Below are 21,378 nucleotides of genomic sequence, written 5' to 3' on the forward strand. Positions count from 1 at the left end.
GAGAACCTTTTTCCACGTATGGAGTCAGATATTACAAGGGGGCATAGCTTTAAATTAAGGGGTGGTAGGTATAGGACAGATGTTAGGGGTAGATTCTTTACTCAGTGAGTCGTGAGTTCATGGAATGCCCTGCCAGTAACAGTGGTGGACTCTCCCTCTTTATGGGCATTTAAACGGGCATTGGATAGGTATATGAAGGAAAGTGGGCTAGTGTAGGTTAGGTGGGCTTGGATCGGCGCAACAGTGAGGGCCGAAGGGCCTATACTGCACTGTATTTTCCTATGTTCTATGTTCTATGTAGAACTGGTTCTGGATCCACTCTGTCTCGATTAATCAGATTCTACATGTGACCCAACCAGATCCATTTATAAAAGGGTTTTTTTTAACTAAAAGGCAGTTCCTCCTTTTGGTTCCGTGGCGATTATCTTTCCTTCCCCAGCCCTAGTCTCGGTGCCTAGTGCCGCTGCCATCTTCGCACCATGCCTATTTTGCCAGCCAGCCAGGTGTGACCGAAGCTCTTACTTTATCACCCGAATTTAAATGTGACCCATGAGCTTCAAGCTGTGCCCGCCCTGGTGCTGCTATCATTCCATGTACCCAAATCATGCCAGAAGGCTGACAATATTCAGCATCTTCTAGGAGAAAGTGAGGACTGCAGATGCTGGAGATCAGAGCTGAAAAATGTGTTGCTGGAAAAGCGCAGCAGGTCAGGCAGCATCCAAGGACCAGGAGAATCGACGTTTCGGGCATGGGCCCTTCTTCTGCCCGAAACTTCGATTCTCCTGCTCTTTGGATGCTGCCTGACCTGCTGCGCTTTTCCAGCAACACATTTTTCAGCAATATTCAGCATCTATCCTGTAACATTTAAAACCATCATTTGCAGGTTACCAGTAAGTGGTTCTGAAATATTGCTCAAATCTGCACTGAATGGCCCTTCATCCCAGCAATTTAACCTTTGTGTACAACAGTCTGGTTGGATAAACCAAATTAAATTATCTAATGGGATTGACACCAAATATTGAATTTCCAGCTAGCATAATCTGAATGGTAAAGGGTTTCCACTGCCATATTTAGTGGTTATAGAGTTTAGAGATCATTTTTGTAACACGAGACAGCAATTGAGCACTATTACTAGAAAATGACTGTCATTATTTGTTTTATTATACCTTCTGGCAACTGTCGCACAGTAAGCACTCTAGGACACCAGTGATAGATTAGTGACTGCTCGGCATTACAGGACCAAGGGGACACTAAAGCCGTAATTCTCGGCGAACTGTACAAGTCAATAAATTACTGAAACACACTCTGTCTTCGTTTAACACTGCTGAAGTTGGTAGTCCTGTGAATGAAAAGACAAATGCAATTAAAGCCTTGTTTTTATCTCAGAAATGTTGTCAGATAGCTACAGCATGCTTTCAAGGTAGAAGGCATAAGTTAGAACATTGTCAAACAAAATTTAACGGAAATAATTTTTTCTTAATTTTACAACCAAAGTACTGATTGATTTAGGATGATGCACCCAGTAAACAGAGGAAATCTTTCCCCATTTCTTTTATAGCTGTAACGTTGTTTGTCGATATTGTCCTTTGAATGGAATAATGAAATTGGCAATGAAAACTGACACATTCTAAGATCTGTACTGCTTCCTAAATTCTTTGGAATTTATTTACCTGCTTTTGTTTTAGTTTTGCTGAAGTAAAGCGAATGATAAAAACCCTGAGCCATGTGCAGGGCTTCCCAAAGAGAGGGTCAGGCGAGGTCACAAACTGCAATTGTCGGGGTTATGTTGAAATGTTGAGATCTGAGCTAGCAATGAAACTCACACTGAATTAAAATAGCTGTATCTTTGCTGTAATAGACCCCAGTTCTGCTCTCACTATTCCCAAACCCTGCTCTCTCCAGTCTCACAAAAAGGGTCGCAGTTGAACAGTGTGGTGCTGGAAAAGCACAGCCGGTCAGCCAGCATCCCAGGAGCAGGAGAATCGACGTTTTGAGCTTAAGCTCTTTATCAGGAATGGGGTGGGGGGGCGGTGGGGGGTTGGGGGTGGTCCAAGGGGGCTGAGATATAAATGGAATAATTGGGGCTGGGGGGAAGGTTGCTTGGAATGCGATAGGTAGACAAAAGTGGAGTAAAGGTGATACCTCTGATACATTGCATCATCCTCCGCCATTTCCACCACCTACAAACAGACCCCACCACCAGCGATACATTTCCCTCTCCATCCCTATCTGCGTTCCGCAGAGACCATTCCCTCCGTGACTCCCTTGTTAAGTCCACCAACCCACCCCCCACTCCCAGCACCTTCCCCTGTCACCACAAGAGGTGTAAAATCTGCGTCCACTCCTCTCCCCCCCCTCACCTCCATCAAGGCCCCAAAAGGATCCTTCCACCTCCGGTTGAGATTTACCTGTACTTCCACACACATCTTCTATTGTGTCCGCTGCTCTCAATGTGGTCTCTTCTACATTGTGGAGACAGGATGCCAACTTGCAAAAGGTTTCAGACAACATCTCTGGGACACACACCCACCAACCCTACCGCCCTGTGGCCAAACACTTTAACTCCCCCTCCCACTCCACTCCACTCCCAGCTCATGCACGTCCTGGGCTTCCTCCACTACCAAATCCTAGCCACCCGAAACCTGGAGGAAGAACCCTCCAGCCCCATGGCATCAATGTGGATTTCATTCGTTTCCCAATTTCCCCTTCCCTCACCTTATCCCAGATCAAACTTTCCAACTCGGCACCGCTCTCATGAATTGTCCTAACTGTCCATCTTCCTTCCCACCTATCCGCTCCACCCTCCTCTCTGACCTATCACCATTACCTTCATCTGCCTATTGCACTCCCAGCTACCTACCCCCCAGCCCTACCCCACTCCCATTTATCTCTCAGCCCCCTTGGGCCCCCACCCCCCATTCCTGATGAAGAGCTTATACTCGAAACGTCAACGCTCCTGTTCCTCGGATGCTGCCTCACCTGCTGTACTTTTTCAGCACCACTCTCTTCGACTCTGATCTCCAGCATCTGCAGTCCTCACTCTCTCCTCACAGAGGGGACATGCCAACTTTCAAACCTCAAAGTTGAGTTTTCTTTCTCTCGTGGGACATGGATGTCATTGGCTGTGCCAGTATTTATTGCCCGACCCTACTTGCCCTTGAGAAGGTGGGGATGAGCTGCCTTCTTGAACCGCGACAGTCCACCCGCTGTGGGTTGACCAACAATGCCTTTAGGCAATATATTTTCCAAGTCAGGATGGTGAGTATCTTGAAAGGGAATTTGCAGGTGGTGGTGTTCCCATATATCTGCTGCCCTTGTCCTTCTAGATGGGATTGTGCTGTCCAAGGATCTTTGGTGAATGACTATAATGCATCTTGCAGATAGTACTGGCACTACCAAGTGTCGGTGGTGAGAGGAAATGGTGACAATCAAGCGGGCTGCTTTATCCTGGAAGGCATCAAGATTCTTGAGTGTTGTTGGAGCTGTACCCATCCAGACAAATGGGGAGTATTCCCTCCCACTCTTGACTTGTGGCTTGTAGATGGTGGGACAGACAGAAGGTGAGTTATTCGCTGCAGTATTCCTAGCCTCTGATCTGTAGCCACTTTGTTTACGTGGTGAATCCAGTTTAGTTCCTAGTCAATGACAAACCCCAGGATGTTGATAGTGCAGGATTCAGTGGAGGTAGCATCACTGAAAGTCAAGAGAGTGCTGGTTAGATTGTCTCTTATTGGTGATGGTCATAGCCTGGTATTTGAGTGACATGAATGTTACAAATGAAATGAGATGAGTGGGACGTATTGCTGTTTATAATCGATGCAGCAGAGATTTGGACCAACTCAAAGCAAGGAGAGGATTGCAAAAGGATCAATGGAGGTGACAAAAGGGTGGACGAGGATTTCTACAGAAGCTAGGCCAATGTAGAACTGAGTGGCTATGTTTCAGGGGCTGAATGAGCTAGTCTTGGTGATGGAGAATCTGTGGAGCTCGAAGTTCAACTCAAGGTCAAATATAACATACGTAGAGAAACTAATGGACACAGTTGGTTGTCTGTATTTCACACAAAGAAAGGTAAATGTCTTTTCATAAGAAAAGGAAGGTGGTCAGGTCAGTGAGTCCACTTGTCTGAGTTAAAGGGCTGTAAAGTCAGAAGTTGTTTAACCTTTCATTCCTATGACCTGTGAAAGAAAGTGGATACGCTGTAATCAGGAATGTACCAAAATCATACTACCATGCCAAGTAACCTGTGTTGTGTAATAATGTAGCCAGGGAGTTGTGGTACTTGTACCAGGACTGTGTAAGCATTACAGTTAACTCCACTTGAACAGGCTGATCATATCTAATAATACAAGGTTAGCTTGAAGAATGGAAATACTGGAGGAATTTCTGAGCACACACTAGGAGCATTAATTTTTAAATTCATTCACGAGATGTGAGTGTTGCTGGCAAGGTGAACATTTATTACAGATCCCTGCTTGTCCTTGAGAAAGCACAGTGGTGAGCCATCATCTTGATGTATGAATTTCCTGGATTTGGATCTTTGTGATGGTGAAGGAACAACTATATATTTCTAAGTTAGGATGCTGTATGACTTGAAGGGGAACTTGTCAAGATTAGAGTGGTACTGTAAAAGCATAGCCGGCCAGGTAGCATCCGAGGAACAGGAAAATCAGCAATCCTCACTCTCTCCTCACAGAGGGGACATGCCAACTTTCAAACCTCAAAATTGAGTTTTCTTTCTCTCGTGGTACATGGGTGTCATTGGCTGTGCCAGTATTTATTGCCCGACCCTACTTGCCCTTGAGAAGGTGGGGATGAGCTTCGGGAAAAAGCCCTTCATCAAGAATAATCCTGATGGAAACTTGCAGAGACTGGTGTCCCCGTGTGAGTGCTATCCTCACTTGTAGTTTAGGAAGTGCTGTCCTAAGATACTTGCTGTACAGCACCATTTTGTGACTGCACACACAGTTGCCACAGTGCACGATGTGAGACTGAGTAAATCTTCAAGGTGGTGAATGGGGTAGTAATCAGGAGGATCTCATTCAGAAGCTGAATATTTTCATAACTTCAGGGGCTTTCGATATAAGATAGCGACACCCCAACACCATACACAGAAACAAGTAGGGCTTACATAGAATTTAGTGCAGGTTATTCTGGAGCTACAAAGCCCTATCAAAACAAATCACTTAGTCCAATATAGTAAATGCAAACAATTAAAGTAATAAAGAGATTATTATATGCAATCAAATCTAAGTATACCCATTTCATTGAAAGCCTTTTTAGCTCTCCCAGTAGTTCATTTTATCTTGTAAAGCTATCAAACTCAGTCATCAAGAATTTAGACATTCTTGACTTGTAATTCCAAGTGCTGACATCTTACTCTGCTCTTGTAATGCTCCAAATCACCACCTTTTTTTACTGGACCTTGTTGGGTCAGTTCGAGGGATTTTACTTCAGGTAATCTGCTCACAATAAATTCTTTATCAGCATTTATTTTGAAATGATAAATTCCGTCCGCATCAGAACTGTAGAGTTGAATCTGATCATATTTGGTGCAGAGTGAGTTTTGTTGAGTTTCTTGGAGGGAGTTTTTTCTTCCTGAGATCCAGTAGGATTTCTCGTTGTATTGTGCTAAACTCACCTCATTACTTTCTCAGTCCGCCCCTGTGTTGCTACACTTACCCAATGCTGACCGAATCGACCATTTGCCATGCCTGGCTGATAACCTGGGATAGACTACCATCCCTGACGCCCATGCCATATTGGAAAGGGCCTTGAATATCCAGAGAAAGCGGCTCGGACTGCACTTGGACGCAGTGGGAGGGAAAGAGAAAAGGAAATCTCTGGAGGGCACAATGGGTGCCATTTCATGATGAATAAAGCCAGGTGATTTGAAAGCATGTTCAGAACGCCTGGAAATCTGTTTGCTCATGTCTCTGTGTAACTCCCGCTCGATGAGGTCAGACACCCGTTTGCAGCATTCCACAGAGCCATGTCTTAGCAGAGAAGCTGCTGGCCCAGATGTAGACAGTGGGAACATCTCATGTGGGAGGGTCTCTGAAAACTGGCCTTTGTTGCTGCAGGTGCACAGACACTGACATTTCCTCACTGGCCTCGGAGGCAGGAAATGGTCAGCAGTGTTTGGGACTGGGAGGAGTACAGGACATGGTGAGGCCATTGATAATGGTGCCCATTGAGTAAACGGTTGATGCTCCATGAAGGACCTCACATCACTGGGGTGTCCCCCACTTGAAGCACTGACTTTTCTCTCAGTCTGGGTTGGTCATGGTGGTTTGTTTACCCTTGCTCAGTAATGATTTACAGAGTAATGCAAGATGACAGTGAGTGCTCTTTGAGTTATAATTTCTAGACTTAGCTGCTACGTGTCAATGAAGCCTCACACTGTCCAACCCAGACACATCACAACCCCTAGGTTCCCTGCCAGAACCTGCACCACTCACACCCACCGTCCCACCCCCACTTACCTCCTGGACTATGAGGTGACCAATGCCAGCTGTGTTCTTACAGTTTGCTTTTTATTGGACAAACCTGACAGAATGGTGTGGCCTATCCCTTTGTGGGATTGAAGCTGACACCTTCAGCTGGGAATCACCCATACCCCCTCTCACCCACCCGCCCGAATCACCCCCTCCCATCCACCCAACCGAATCACCCCCCTCCCCTACCCCGACTGAATCACCCCCCAACCCACCCAACCGAATCACCCCCTCTCACCCACCCGCCCGAATCACCCCCTCCCATCCACCCAACCGAATCACCCCTCCCCCACCCTGACTGAATCACCCCCCAACCCACCCAACCGAATCACCCCTCCCCCACCCCGACTGAATCACCCGACCGAATCACCCCCTCCCACCCACCCACCCGACCGAATCATCTCCTCCCCCCACCCCAACTGAATCACCCCCCACTTACCCACCCAACCGAATCACCCCCTCCCACCCACCCGACCGAAACACCTCCTCCCCCACCCCGACTGAATCGCCCCCCCCCGGACTGAATCACCCCCTCCCTCAACCGATTGAATCACCCCCTCGACTGAATCATCCCCTCCCCGACTGAATCACCCTTTCCCCACCCGACTGAACCACCCCCTCCCCGACTGAATCACCCCCTCCCCCGACTGAATCACCCCCCCCGACTGAATCACCCCCCTCCCCTTGACTGAATCACCCTCTCCCTCGACTGAATCACCCCCCTCCCCCACCCGACTGAATCACCTCCCTCCCCCATTGAGTGGGCTGAGCGTACAAGCGAACAGCCCTGAGGAGGAGCAGCCTGCTGCAGTCCATGAGCTGCTGCCTGTCCCTGTGTGCGTCTGCCTTTCAGGCTGCCAGTGCTCCATGGAGTGCAGGCTAAAACTGCAGGGCGTCCTGTGTTGGAAAGATGCCAAGTGGTTTCTGAAAAGCTGGTGCGTGTCAGATGCCAGTGACTGTGTTTGGGGTGTGTGGTTAGTTCAGTGTGCCCTGACACATTGGTGATTTCTGTCAAAAATGGCAGTCCGGAGGAGCATGTGGTGAGATAGGAACACCAGGTCCCCGGTCAGACCTTCATTGGTGACGTGTGGTTTCCTGACAGCGGGTGGTAGGATATTGGCTGCATACTAACGAGGCTGTTACCAAGCCTTCATCCCCCTTAATAGGCACCTCGCTGTAATGTGGTCAGCGTCAGCCCTTAGCACCTGGAACCTTGTTTGAAAAATGCAATAAGTTACATCCAAAAACATGAAAGGCTTCTCCCACTGTCTCAGATTTCTCGCCAGGGTCTAGGTCAGTTAGGATTTTATATGAATCCGCCCACAGGCAGTAAAATCTGACCAAATTCTACAGCAGGTTTCGGGAGGTACACATTTCTGCTCCCTCATCTCCATTTTGCCATTAATCCAGAGCTCCTGAGACCCAGTTCTGGGATTTGGGCTGAAGAGTTGATTATAGTTCTCAGTAAGCCCGATGCAGTGATCAAATCATTAACTCTGCTCAATTCTTGATGACTTGAATGTTTCTTGCCAACAGGGATCAGAATTCTTTATATTTCTTCTAATGGTTTGTGCCTCGTGTTTTCATTGTTGCCGGGGTTACAGGGCATGTGGGACACAGTCTGCCATTTGGACGTAGGTTCTCTCAGTTGTGTATCAGATCTGACTCATAACACATTGCCTTATTTTCTTATCTGCTAGCAGTGGCTGCAGTGAATCATTAACATTTTGTTTACCAGCTGATGCCTTGAACAAGCTGAATGCCAAAGCCTTGTGGAATAGCGGAGTTGTTTATTTTTCCAGGCACTTTTACTGCTCGGATCCTGATCGATCAGTGACCACTGTGTACCCCGAAGGATGCAGGCTGACCTTTGCTCGTCAATCAGCGTGTCAAAATATAATGTGGTTGAGGTTGGAGATGGAAGAAGGGAGTACCCTTCATGTTCTAATAATTGCACTAACATCCGTATTTTGACTCCTCGAAATACCTTGCTCAATTTCTAGCTTAGCAACAGCTGCTTCATTTCAGTCACAGAACAATGGGAGTTAAAGACTGAAAAATCATATTCCAGCAGAAGTCAACCTGATGGTGCGTGTTACTCTTTCATTATCCCCAGCCAGTGCCCTGGTCATTTACCTCATTCTTGTTTGTGAAATCTCTCCGCCTGTGAATTGACCACAATGTTTCCCAAAATGCACAAGTGACGATGCAGTTCATTTACTGAAAATGGTTTTAGTCGCAATATTTCCCTTGTAGACCCAAATTAAAGTTTGTTTTGGAACACTCAAGTGGAGTGCCTTTTCACCTTTCACTGTGTATTAAATTTGCTACGTGAATGGAATTCTTTGTTGTTGTAGCTTCCCCCCCCAAGGGATGGATAGGGGCCTGGTTAAAACAGGAAATTTATAAAGTAGGACGTAGAGCCGGCCCTGTGGAAAAGCAGTGTCACAGTGTTGGAGGCACACTCTGTGTGGTCTCAGCAGGCTGCCTAAGGGAGTAAGAATGAGCCAAACTAGAGAGCTGTGCTGTCATGTTTGTGAAACTGCAAAGCAGAAATTATTCAACAGCAATGTGGAAGTGGCATTACAGAAATAGCCACCAACACCTGGTAAAGTATTAGAACACAGATCGCCAGCAGAGAATAAGCACATGGGACGTGCATGGTTGAAGGCGACATTCAAGTGAGATGTAGCAAGTGGTCACGGAAAAGAACATCCGAAACATCCTGCTCCCCCTCTGCAGTTCTGAAAACTAAATAAACAGTACAGAAAATAACAGAGTTTGAGGCAGTTTTTATAGCAGTTGAGTTTTTTTTTATGCTGTTCTGCAACTGAGTTTGTTAAAATGTGGCGTTTGTCATGACATTGGAAATATCCTGTTAGCATCGTGCAATAAGGTAACAAAATATAAATTATTTACATAATTGTGATGAGAAATGTTGTTTGTGTAAAGTCCAGCCCTTCATTCCACTGATAATTAGAATCCTTGTGTGGTCTCAGAGAAAAAAACTCTACTGTAAACAACCCAGTGCTTCATTTTGGGTTTTGTGGCATTATCAGTGTAGAATGGAAATAATATGTGAATGAATAAACAAACTCTGAAAAGACTGGTGAGAGTCTGACAGAAATTGGATGGCCTCTTACAAACTCTGCTCTGCATTCACACTAAGACCCAGGCCCATGGATTAAAAACTCCAGATGAAAGTCTACTGGGATTAGATCATGACAATAAATTTGGGACTGAATCTTCCCACTTGACTTGACAGAGTGGGCTAATTGATGTGAGTATGTAACAGTGATGATTTCTTGAGGTCGTAATTTCATGGTGACTAACAAAAAAAGACCTTTCAATTGAATCCAATTTGATTGCAGGCAGGTGGCAACACTGCATTCAGTGGATGCATAGTTAACACAATTTCCTCTAGCTGGGCCTCAAATGTGAAGATTTATGCTCCACCCCTCAAAGAGGAAAACATTAACGCCCCCTCCCCCCACTCTCCATGCAATGGCAGCCATTTTGTCTCATTATTGCATGGTTCGGTTCAACACAAAGATGTCCTGGAGTAACTCAGAGGCTCATAGAAGAGGCCCTTTGGCCAATTTAGTTTATTCTGACAAAAACTACTCAAAGTTGACACCAATTCCAGCACATAGCCTTGAATGTTATGGTACTTTGTGTGATCATCTACGTACGTTTTAAAGGTGGTGAGGTTTCTTGCCTCAGATACCCTCCCAGGCAGTGCTTTGCAGATTCCCACCATCCTCTGGGTGAAAAGAAATTCCTCAAATCTCCTCTAAACATCCTGCCTTTCACTTTAAATTTATACCGCTTTCAACTAAGAATGATTTGGAGGTGCTGGTGTTGGATTGGGGTGTACAAAGTTAAAAATCACACTACTCCAGGTTATAGTCCAACATGTGTGATTTTTAACCTTCAACTAAGGAGACCAGCAGCTTGCTATCCATGCCCTTGATAATCCTACACCCATCAATTAAATACCTTCTACACTCTGCTCCAACTGAGACTAACACTCCTTAATGTTCCCTTTTGTATACTGCCCCCATGACCCTAGCAATTTTCAACCTTCCTCATTTCTGTCAGTGCCTTTATATTGCTGTTAACTTTCTGCATTTACCCCACTGAGCCCAGGGCTTTGCAAAGCACCATTCTTGTTGGCCATGTACTCTCCTCATATTGAGGCCAGAGTGATTAGGACTCAGAAATGCAGAAATATAGAAAACAGGAACTGGAGTAGGCCATTCAACCCTTCGGGCTTGCTCTGCTATTCAACATGATCATGGCTGATCAGCCAACTCAGTCCCCTGAACTACATCTATCTCTGCCCTCCTTAGCTCCCTCTGACCCCACCCTTCAGTCTGGAACTGCCCGTTTCACTATCATCATTCCTTCACTGAGCCAGTCCAAAGAACTTCATCGGACCTGAGCTTCCCACTTTCCCCATGAGTACGTAGACTGCTCTCTGATCATTGATATCAAACCCACCGCAGTGTCTGTGGCTCATTCCCCAGACAGACTCAGAAGCATGGCCCAGACCTGGCTGATTCACTGATTGGACCACACCCATAGGCCATCCGTGGCTGCATCCTTGGGCAAGGACACTGTGCTGGGACTGTGCTAGAACCAAGTGCCTGATTGTCTCTGTCCAGTCCCCTGGACTGTGCTCGGACCAAGCGCCTGATTGTCTCTGTCCAGTCCCCTGGACTGTGCTCGGACCAAGCGCTTGACTGTCTCTGGCCAGTCCCCTGGACTGTGCTCGGACCAAGCGCTTGACTGTCTCTGGCCAGTCCCCTGGACTGTGCTTGGACCAAGTGCCTGACTGTCTCTGGCCAATCCATTGGACTGAGATCTGACCAAGTGCCTGACTGTCTTTGGCCATTGCCCTGGGCTGTACTCGGCCAAGTGCCAGACTGTCTATAGCCATTTCCCTGGGCTGTGCTCGGACCAAACGCTTGACTGTCTCTGGCCAGTCCCCTGGACTGTACTCGGACCATGTGCCTGACTGTCTCTGGCCAGTCCCCTGGACTATGCTCAGACCATGTGCCTGATTGTCTCTGGCCAGTCCCCTGGGCTGTACTCAATCCAAGTGCCTGACTGTCTCTGGCCAGTCCCTTGGATTGTGCTCAGACCAAGTGCCTCACTGTCTCTGGCCAGTCCCCTGGACTGAGATCTGACGAAATGCCCGACTGTCTCTGGCCCGTCCCCTGGATTGAGATCTGACCAAGTGCCTGACTGTCTATGGCCATTCCCTTGGACTGTACTCGGACCAAGTGCCTGACTGTCTCTGGCCATTCCCCTGGACTGTGCTCAGACCAAGTGCCTGACTGTCTCTGGCCAGTCCCCTGGACTGAGATTGGACCAAGCACATTACTGTTTCTGGCCAATCCCCTGGGCTGTGCTTGGAAGAGACATTTGACTGAATGTAGTGACACTCCTTGACTGACCATCATCCCTCTTTTCTCCACGAAGGACTATTCCCATTTGGTTTTGAGGCCATTTGATTGAAGCACACACAGTGTATTTGCCACATAAGCTGCTGACGTGCTCTCGGTATGCCATTGACATAGCCTGGTACTAGGGAGTGACCTGCTCACCCCCTTGACCGCTCAGTGCTCTGAATGATGAGAAGCTGCCTGCGTCTCCATCTCCCTCATCCTCTGAGTGAGCACAAAGTGAGTGAGTGCAAAGAAAAGGAAGCTAAGAGGAACAAGATGCATTGTGTGTAGGTGTTTGAGATGGGCAGATGTCTCTGTGGTCAAAACAGAAGCATGCAACGCATAACAGTCCATGAGTTCCAGAGTAAAGGCTTGAAGGGTGCAGTGGTGTATGATGTGGTGAGACTGCTGGTTTGATATCAACTTGCATGAAGAAAACCTGGCAGAGGGCAGTATCAATGGAGCCTGTGGGAAAATGGTTGTGACTCTGCAGTTGGATCAAGGCCTGGAGAAGCAAGGGGTGAGCTGTGCAGTCACACACGACTCTGATCTTGTGTCAGGAATTGGTGCACTGTGTAGTTTCTTGAGAATGGAAGGGAGGAAGGGGTAGATGCACGGAAATGAGGTGGGTTTAACAACTCCTGAGATACCATAGCATGGAAATAATGTGGTTGGCAATCATTAGCCAGATTCAGACCTCCCAGCTTAGTCCATAGGATTTCAGAATGTGATTTCTTCATTCTCGTTGTATTTTCCCAACATTCTTACCAACACTCACTTTGTGTAAGGCAGCAGGAAATTCCATGTTTAATGTTCAAAGGGGCAAATTCAATTAACTCAAACATTTTGGGTTTCCAGACCACAAACCTCTGGATTTTAAGCTCAACTTTGCATTCAAATGCCCCACTGGTCTCCTTATCTCTTTCAGCTCCTCCAGCCTACCTTTCATCTTTGAACTTCATCCTGTGTGGTCATCTCAAAGATTTACCAGATTTCAGCAAAGGAATGGGCTCTAGAGCTCGGACTGCCTACTCTACCAATCAATTAGTTCAGGCTTAATCTGCTCAAACCCACTCACTAGCATTGCTTCATATCCCTGATAACTTTTACTAAATACAAATGTATCACTATCTCTCTTGAAAACTTCAATTGCCCTCACATCCAACAAACATAGAGTCATAGAGATGTACAGCATAGAAACAGATCCTTCGGTCCAACCCGTCCATGCTGACCAGATATCCTAACCCAATCTAGTCCCACCTGCCAGCACCTGGCCCATATCCCTCCAAACCCTTCCTATTCACATACCCATCCAAAAACCTGTTAAATGTTGCAATTGTACCAGCCTCCACCACTTCCTCTGGCTGCTCATTCCGTACACATACCACCCTCTGTGTGAAAAGTTGCTCCGCAGGTCTCTTTTATATCTAAACAGGGGGTTATACTGAAATATTAACTTGTTCAGGAATGTTACAACACACCACTGAAGTCAGTAGGCTTTTGAACTTGGGCCAACTGGGGACACTACCACTGTATCGCACCAACCCTCACCAGGGTCGTGTAACCTATGAGGAATTCAGATTGACTAATTTCAGTCTGTGTCTCATTAACGATACATTATATGTTTTGGTTTTTATTCTTCACCCCTGCACTACCGCCTAATTGCGGGTAGTGCTTATATTTTCCCCCAGCATCCATGTTATGTGTGTGCAGGTGTGAGACAGTCAAAGACACACGGTGTACAAATCTTTATTCAATTCCCACCACCAGAAAGAAAGGAGCCTATGACAAGCACTGCCCTTGTCATGAAAGACAATGCTGTGTCATCAAACAGTGAAGGGGAGGGTAGGGGTTAAATCAAAATAGAATTGTATGGGGAAATAAAACACTCCACTCCCCATGGTGCCCATTTCTCCCTGTAATGACTCATTGTATTATCCTCCAGACCCACTTGGTACTGATTAAGAGGGTTGCCTCATCTACATCTTTGATTAATGCGGGTGTCAATGTTGTGGTGAATGCAATTCAAGCAAGGTGTTCAAAACAAATCATTGCTTGGTACTCACTGGAATGATTCATTTTATGGGAAAATTCTGGTCTAAAGCAATCTTAAATTGTTGGTACAAATGGTCAGAGAAATAGTCTGTGCACCCACCAGTAGTAAGAATATTATGACCTTCAGTATTATTTTGCATTGAGGTCTTCACGGCCTTCCCTTCCTTGTTACCTAGATTTCATTTCAAGACATTTCCCTTTTTTAAAGTCAGATGACACACGACACCAGGTAATAGTCCAGCAGGTTTCGTTGAAATCACAAGCTTTCGGAGGGCACCTGATGAAGAAGCAGTGCTCCGAAAGCCTGTGATTTCAAATATCCCAGCAATGGAATTTAGAATAGATTGTCTACAGTGTGGAAACAGGTGGACTATTACCTGGTGTCGTGTGACTTCTGACCTTGGCCACCCCAGTCCAACACCAGCACCTCCACATCGTGGCCTCCTTTGTTACACCATGTTCACTTCCAGGTCAAAGTAAGGAACAAAGGAGCTCCAGTATTAGGTAGGGACCTTAAGGCTCATGACCCAGGAATGCTGGAGAAACAGCCATGAATGTCCAAGTGGGGGAGTGATAGTCTAGTGGTATTAAAGCTGGACGTTAATCCAGGGGCATGGATAATGTTCTGGGGATCTATGTTTATGAAACATTAATTTTGTTCTGACTGATATGAAATTCTGAGATCAAAGCAAATTTACAAGCTGGGTTTTATTTTCATTTTATTAAAAGCTCACCTGTGACCATCGCAAGATCAAATTTAAAGGTATAATTTAATAGGGTAGGGGCTGGGAGCTTGGAGATGTGATTTGAAAGCTTAGAAAAAGACTGTTGTCCATTATAGTAAAGCTGCCAGTTTGGTATAAGACAGACTGCGGAGAGGATGTAAACATGGAAAAACAACCCCTTCATGACAATTGTTTCATAAACTGCATGTGGGACATTGTGGCACGGTGGTTCACTGGTTAGCACTGCTGCCTGACAGCACCAGGGACCCAGGTTTGATTCCAGTCTCGGTGACTGCCTGTGTGAAGTTTGCACATTCTCCCTGTGTCTGCGTGGTCCCCTCTGGGTGCTCTGGTTTCCTCCCACAATCCAAAGATGTGCAGGTCTGGTGAACTGGCTATGCTAAATTGCCCATAGTGTTTAGGAATGTGCATTAGTTCGGAGTAAATGTCGAGTAATAGGGTGGGGGACTGACTGGGCTACTCTTCAGAGGGTTGGGTGTGGACTTGTTGGACTAAAGGGCCTGTTTCCACACTGTAGACAATCTATTCTAAATTCCATTGTTGTGATATTATCCTGATTAGCCCTGGACATGCAATTGCTAGTCCAGGTATTTCCACATTAAAGTTGAGCACCCCAGGGTGGGGGATTGACATAGGATCTGCTTGTGAGAATTGTGTGTCTCTGTTGGAACAAAGAACGCTAGCTGGAAGGCTTCAGTTGTGTCTCTCTGCAAAAATACCCGAAAGCCTTCCTCACACTCCTGACCCTACGGTAGAGATTTGATGTTGCTACTTGAATCTCTGACTGCGTAACTGGCACGAACTTGCCGTGTGTTCCCTTCAAGGGAAGTCCCAAGGAAGGTAGTGGGTCCTGACACTGTATTTGGGAGAAAGAAGACCGCATCACACCGGGTAGTTCTGCAATGTCAATTAACTGAGGTGCATAAACTAAACCTTAGTCATATCAGCTGGGAATCAGAGGAGGTTGGATACTGTGGTGCTGTAGCATGGTTTTTCATAAGAGTGATACATATCAGGAAAGGATTGACAGGCTGGGTCTTTTCTCTTGGGGTGGGGGTGTTGGGGAAGATCAAGGGATGACACAGAGGCCTTCTCAATTCTGAAGGGTTTGGATAAAATGGATGCTGGGAGAATGTTTGCATTTTTTAGGAATAGCGTGACTAGAGCCATTGCTGTAGGAACACCAAGAAATCGATTTGGAAATTCAGAAATGTCTTTAGCCAGGAAGGTGGGGTTTATAAAATCATGACGGGCATGGATAAGGTGAATAGCCAAGGCTTTTTTCTGAGGATTTGGATGTCCAAAACTAGAGGGCACAGGTTTAAAGTGAGAAGGGAGAAATTTTAAATGAAGCTGAGGGGTAACTTTTTCACTCAGAGGCCGGTGTGTGTATGGAATGAGCTATCAGAGGAAGTGGTGGAGGCTGGTACAATTACATTTAAAAGGCATCTGGATGGATATATGAATAGGAAGGGTTTAGAGGGATATAGGCCAAATGCTGACAAATGGGACTAGGGTCCAATTGGGATGTCTGGTTGGTGTGGATGCGTTGGACTGAAGAGTCCCTTTTCTGGCTTTCTCTGACCCAACTGTAAACTTTGCTACCATAGACAATGGTTGAAGCAAATAGATTAGATGCATTTAGGAGGAAGCTAGACAAGCATGTGTGGGAGAAGGGCGTATTGGGTTCGGTTGGTAGACTTAGTTGAAGAAAAACGGGAGGAGACTAGTCTGAATGCCAGCATGGCCTGTTTGGCCGAATGGTTTGTTTCTGTGCCAAATATGCTGCATATGTAATCCTAACTCTGAGGTCAGGAAATCACTGGGATCAGGTGGTTTTCCACCCGATCCAATATTCCAGTCAATGCATTGGAGATTAAGGTTGGGCCGCAGCTAATTATCCACAATGTCTCCAGGATAGGAAGGGGGGAAAGCAGCAGAACCACAAATAATGAGCTGTGTGGGTATTCAAGATATGGGAGTGAGTCATGACTGCAATTTTGATAAAAGGAGGAAGCTTATCAAGTGGGAGCTGGATGACTAGAACCTTCCAGAAGCCAAGAAGAAAGATTTTGGGTATTTCCATCCAAAGTATTCCACCACAAACCTACTTTCTGTTAATTAGTGGCTCAGTGAAGAGAATGCAATTGTAGGTTATTAACCGTCTGGGGGTGGGGAATCTTCTTGTGGGCATTCACACAGGACCGTTGGCTCCCTGTCCCATTTCTGAAAGGCCAACAGCCGTTGTTGAAAGGGAAGACATTGTTTCCATGGAACGAGGCATTCTCATTAATGTACAGCAACAGCAATAAAGGGGCTACAGAGAATTGTAGAGAGATTGCCCAGCCTCAGTCTCTATGGGACACCCGCATGGCTCAGTGACAATGTGGGGATCCCAGTTTGAAAACCTTTGGAATTACTGAAGCTGGAAATTAGAAATAAGAGCTGGAAAATGCTGGAAATGCTCACTAGGACTGACAGCAGACATGAAGAGAGAAACAGAATTAATATCTCCTCTTGCTGACCTTTTGGAAATTCAGTTTTTAGGGTAGACTCGCTGTCTTATGCCAAACAATTAGTAGGAAATATATAATAAAGTCATAGAGGGTCATACAGCATTGAAACAGACCCTATAGCCCATCACATCAATGCTAACCAACAGTTGTTTGATATTTGTTGGTCAGCATAGATATAGTAGGACAAAGGGCCTGTTTCAATGCTTTTTACGACTCTTCCTAACTCTCTGGCACTAAAACAGAGTAGCAGCTGCTGAGTGGTGAAGAGTGAGACTGTCATGAATTAGTGTGTGAAAATTAGATGATGACCTTTGCTGATTCATTAACAGTTGAAAATAGCTTCCACATATTGGAGCCCTGCTTGTCCTGATGCATATTGTGTAGGTTGCATTTCGTTTTGCAAACTTTTTAAAATTAAATACATATCATAAAAGCAATCTCTTGCAACCTTCAGAGCACTCCTTACAAGACAAAATCTCCCAATTGTTGGCATCTGTCCTGGAATCTAGTCTGTAGAAGGTATATCTGACTGTTGACTCCAAAATGTGTGATCTTAATACTTGAAGCAAAAGCTGTGCATCACACATTTAAACAGAATCGAAATTAAAGGCAGCACTGGTTTTGAATGAGCTTTGTTGACAAATACAAATCAATTTAAGATGTTAAAATAAGACAGAATTCAAGTACATTGAACAGCCTCAGTATCATTTACAACAGGTTTTACTCGTGTAAGAACGTAAAATTTCATTGGTTTGAAATACAGCAACACAACCAATGCTGGCCTAGTATCTGTGTCAAGGAATAAATCATAAACCTCTTAATATATTACCTCACTGTGTCTTCATCCAGGTCTCCAAAGGCAATAACAGGGTGAGATTCCTTGTTTCCTATGCTATCTAATCCTATGGGCCCCATTCCCTCCAATTAGTGCTAATTAAACGCAGGTTTGTGCTGCTGACTTACTTCCTGAGGACTTGATTGTAACTGCATTTATAGTCACAGAGTGATAGAGATGTACAGCACAGAAATAGACCCTTCGGTCCAACTAGTCTGTGCCAACCAGATATCCCAACTCAATCTAGTCACACCTGCCAGCACCCGGCCCATATCCCTCCAGACTCCTCAGCCCATTGGCTCATCTGATCAAAATCCCAAATTTGAATGTTTTCTTTCAGTCTTTGAGTAACAAAAAGAGAGAAGATTTCCCTCTCCACCAGGGTTGGGTTGTTAGTCCCTGTGTTGTGGAAGGACAGTGCTCAAAGTTACGGCATTATTTAAACTCTCAATCCCTATACACATTGATTCATTCCATCTCACTCTCCTGGGACTCTGGGCTGAAATGGCAAGGTTGCTTTCCAGCGCCTCTCCTGGTCTTATTCCATGTTTGAGCATAGGCCGCAGAATTAGTTGTTCGTTTAAGGCATCAGAACATGTTCCTTTCACTTGATGCCCTCCCCCATAAAATAACTTCAATGGAAGGGCATTGGGCGTGATATAAGACCCATGACTGATTTACTATAATTTGGGGGTGCCATTGCTGGACTGGAGTGGACAAAGTTCAAAAACACACAACACTGGGACGCCTGATGAAGGCTGTGAACGCTTGTGATTTCAAATAAACCTATTGGACTATAACTTGTGATTTTCAACTTAGTTTGCTTTAGTTTACATCATACTCCTGAACAAAATTTAAGATTATCTGCAAAGAATGCAAATCAGTAAAACCAAATCAGTCTCTAAAATCAACCAGCAGTGCATTATTCATTTCAAAAACGTTCCCTGTTAACAGAGGCTGCTTCCTTTCCTAGTGACTCTGTAACAGCTGTTGGCCTCTGAATTTGAACATTTCAGATGCTCTGACCATGACAGCCAAGAAGTAATGATAGCAGTTTCTGCTGACAGGTGTTTATTGAGTACCAGACTCTGACACACTTTCTCCTGCAGCAAGTATTGTCAAAGTGATGGACTCTTGCTTCATTTCTTTTTCCCCTGTAGAAAGTGCTTGCAATGCTCAAAAGCCTTGTTGGTGTCATGGAGAGAAGTGACAGGTGAAATTTCAGGTACAATTCTTCAGCAGATGTCGAAGATTGCTGAGTGATCATGTGGGAATTGGAAAGGGGGAAAATGAAATTTAACCTGGAGTCCTTGTGGAATCATTTGGAGTGAGATAGAGGTAGTGCGGAAAGGTATGGTTATACAACAACAAAATGGGCAGAAAAAAATCAGAAAGGATTACAGTTATGAGGGTGGAATTGACAGAGACCAATGGAAATCAAGCTGTAGTTTAATACAAGTTTCTTTGAAAGTGATAGTGAGGTAAACATTGTCAAGAAGCAATGACCAACAGCAGAAGTTGGAAGTTTTGAAACAAAGTCAGAACGTGCTGTGAATCAGTCAGCATCTGTGGAAGGAAGCAACTTTTCACCCATCTTCAGAAGAACACAGCGCTTGGACTCTCTGAATAAAAGCAGCAGGGTGCCGACAGGTCAACAAACTTCCTGGAACCCTGCAGATTGAGCCCTACAGACTGAACTCTATTCCGAAAGGAATCAATGGAATGTTGGATGTGTTCTGTACGATGAAATACTCCTGCCATCCTGAGTTCTTCTGGATGTTTATACCAAATGTGAAAGAGGATGATATGTCCACTTTCACTGGTAACACAGAGCTGACTGTGATGTTTTTTGGATTAATTAGTTTGATGTAACTAGTAAACGCCTTTTGGAATGTGTTTGCAGTACTTAATTAGTTGCTGTGAAATGAATAAACAATCATCATCTCACAATTCCTTCTTTCTTCCTTTGCTAATGGATGTTGTATCATTGCTGATGCCTGACTGAATTTGAAAAGGCTGAAGAGGTGGTGGCGATACATTATTTTTGTTTACATGATAACAATTCAAAGGTGCTTAAATTATTGTGTACATCTCATGACGTCTATTTGCATGTTATTGATGCGCATTCATCAATTTCCAGGTTTTGGAAGCGAACTGCTATTCCTTAACCCAACTATTTATAATTGGCCAAAAATGCTTCCAAATGTAGCTTATCAAATCCGAGCTTGGCATCAGCAGAAGACATTATAAAATTGCAGCACCTAATTAAAAGCAAAATATTGTCGATGCTGGAGAGAATCCAGTGACTCTGAAAAAGTTCTGAACTAGTTTAAGTTTGGACTCAGCATTAACTCTGTTTCTCTCCACAGATTTTGCCAGACCTGCTGAGTTTCTTCTCCACCTTCTCTTTTATATTACAGAATTGCTCACTGCATCCTCTGCCATATTTGAACTCACTCTCTAACAGCATTGAGTATATGTACACCATACTGACTACAGTAATTAAAGAAGGGAGCTCATCAAGACTTTCTCAAGGTAATTACAGGCAATTAATGTTGGTCCTGCCAGTGACGCTCTTGAATTTAAAAAAAAAATCCAGAGCATAAATGTTTACTGAAGAGGTGGCGGCGATACATTATTTTTGTTTTCATGTTAACAATTCAAAGGTTCCTAAATTATTGTGTACATCTCAGGACATCTATTTGCATATTATTGATATGCATTCATCAGTTTCCAGGTTTTGGAAGCTCACTGCTATTCCTTAACCCAGCTTGAACTTATTATTTGTCATTTATTGCCTCTGGTATTTCTATGTTTGCGAACGAAGGCTTAGGCTTAGATATTAGCAAATGTGTTGTGATATCAGACACTTCATTCTGACCCCTGTATTCTGAGCTGCTCTGAGGAGCCCAGTGTTTCTTAAAACAGATGAAGAAATGGTGGTGAATAACGAGGAAAGGAATGATCTGTGGCTTGTTAAGGTCACAATATCACAGAATTGCTCCAGTGTAGAAGGAGGCTATTCAGCCCATTGTGCCAGCACCGACTCCTTAAATGAGCATCATTCCCTTGTGCCAATATCCTGCTTTCTCTCCCCATATCCTTGCATATAATTTTTAACAAAATAATCGTTGAATGTCCTCTCGCCTGTCTCAATTGAACCTGCCTCTGCCACACATTGCAGACCCCCAGAGGAGGCGATAGCCTAGTGGTATTATCGCTAGACCTGTTTTGAAGCCTGCCATGGAAGATGATGGAATTTGAATTCAATAATAA

This window comes from Hemiscyllium ocellatum, chromosome 43, assembly GCF_020745735.1.
Source record: "Hemiscyllium ocellatum isolate sHemOce1 chromosome 43, sHemOce1.pat.X.cur, whole genome shotgun sequence".
Lineage (NCBI taxonomy): Eukaryota > Metazoa > Chordata > Chondrichthyes > Orectolobiformes > Hemiscylliidae > Hemiscyllium > Hemiscyllium ocellatum.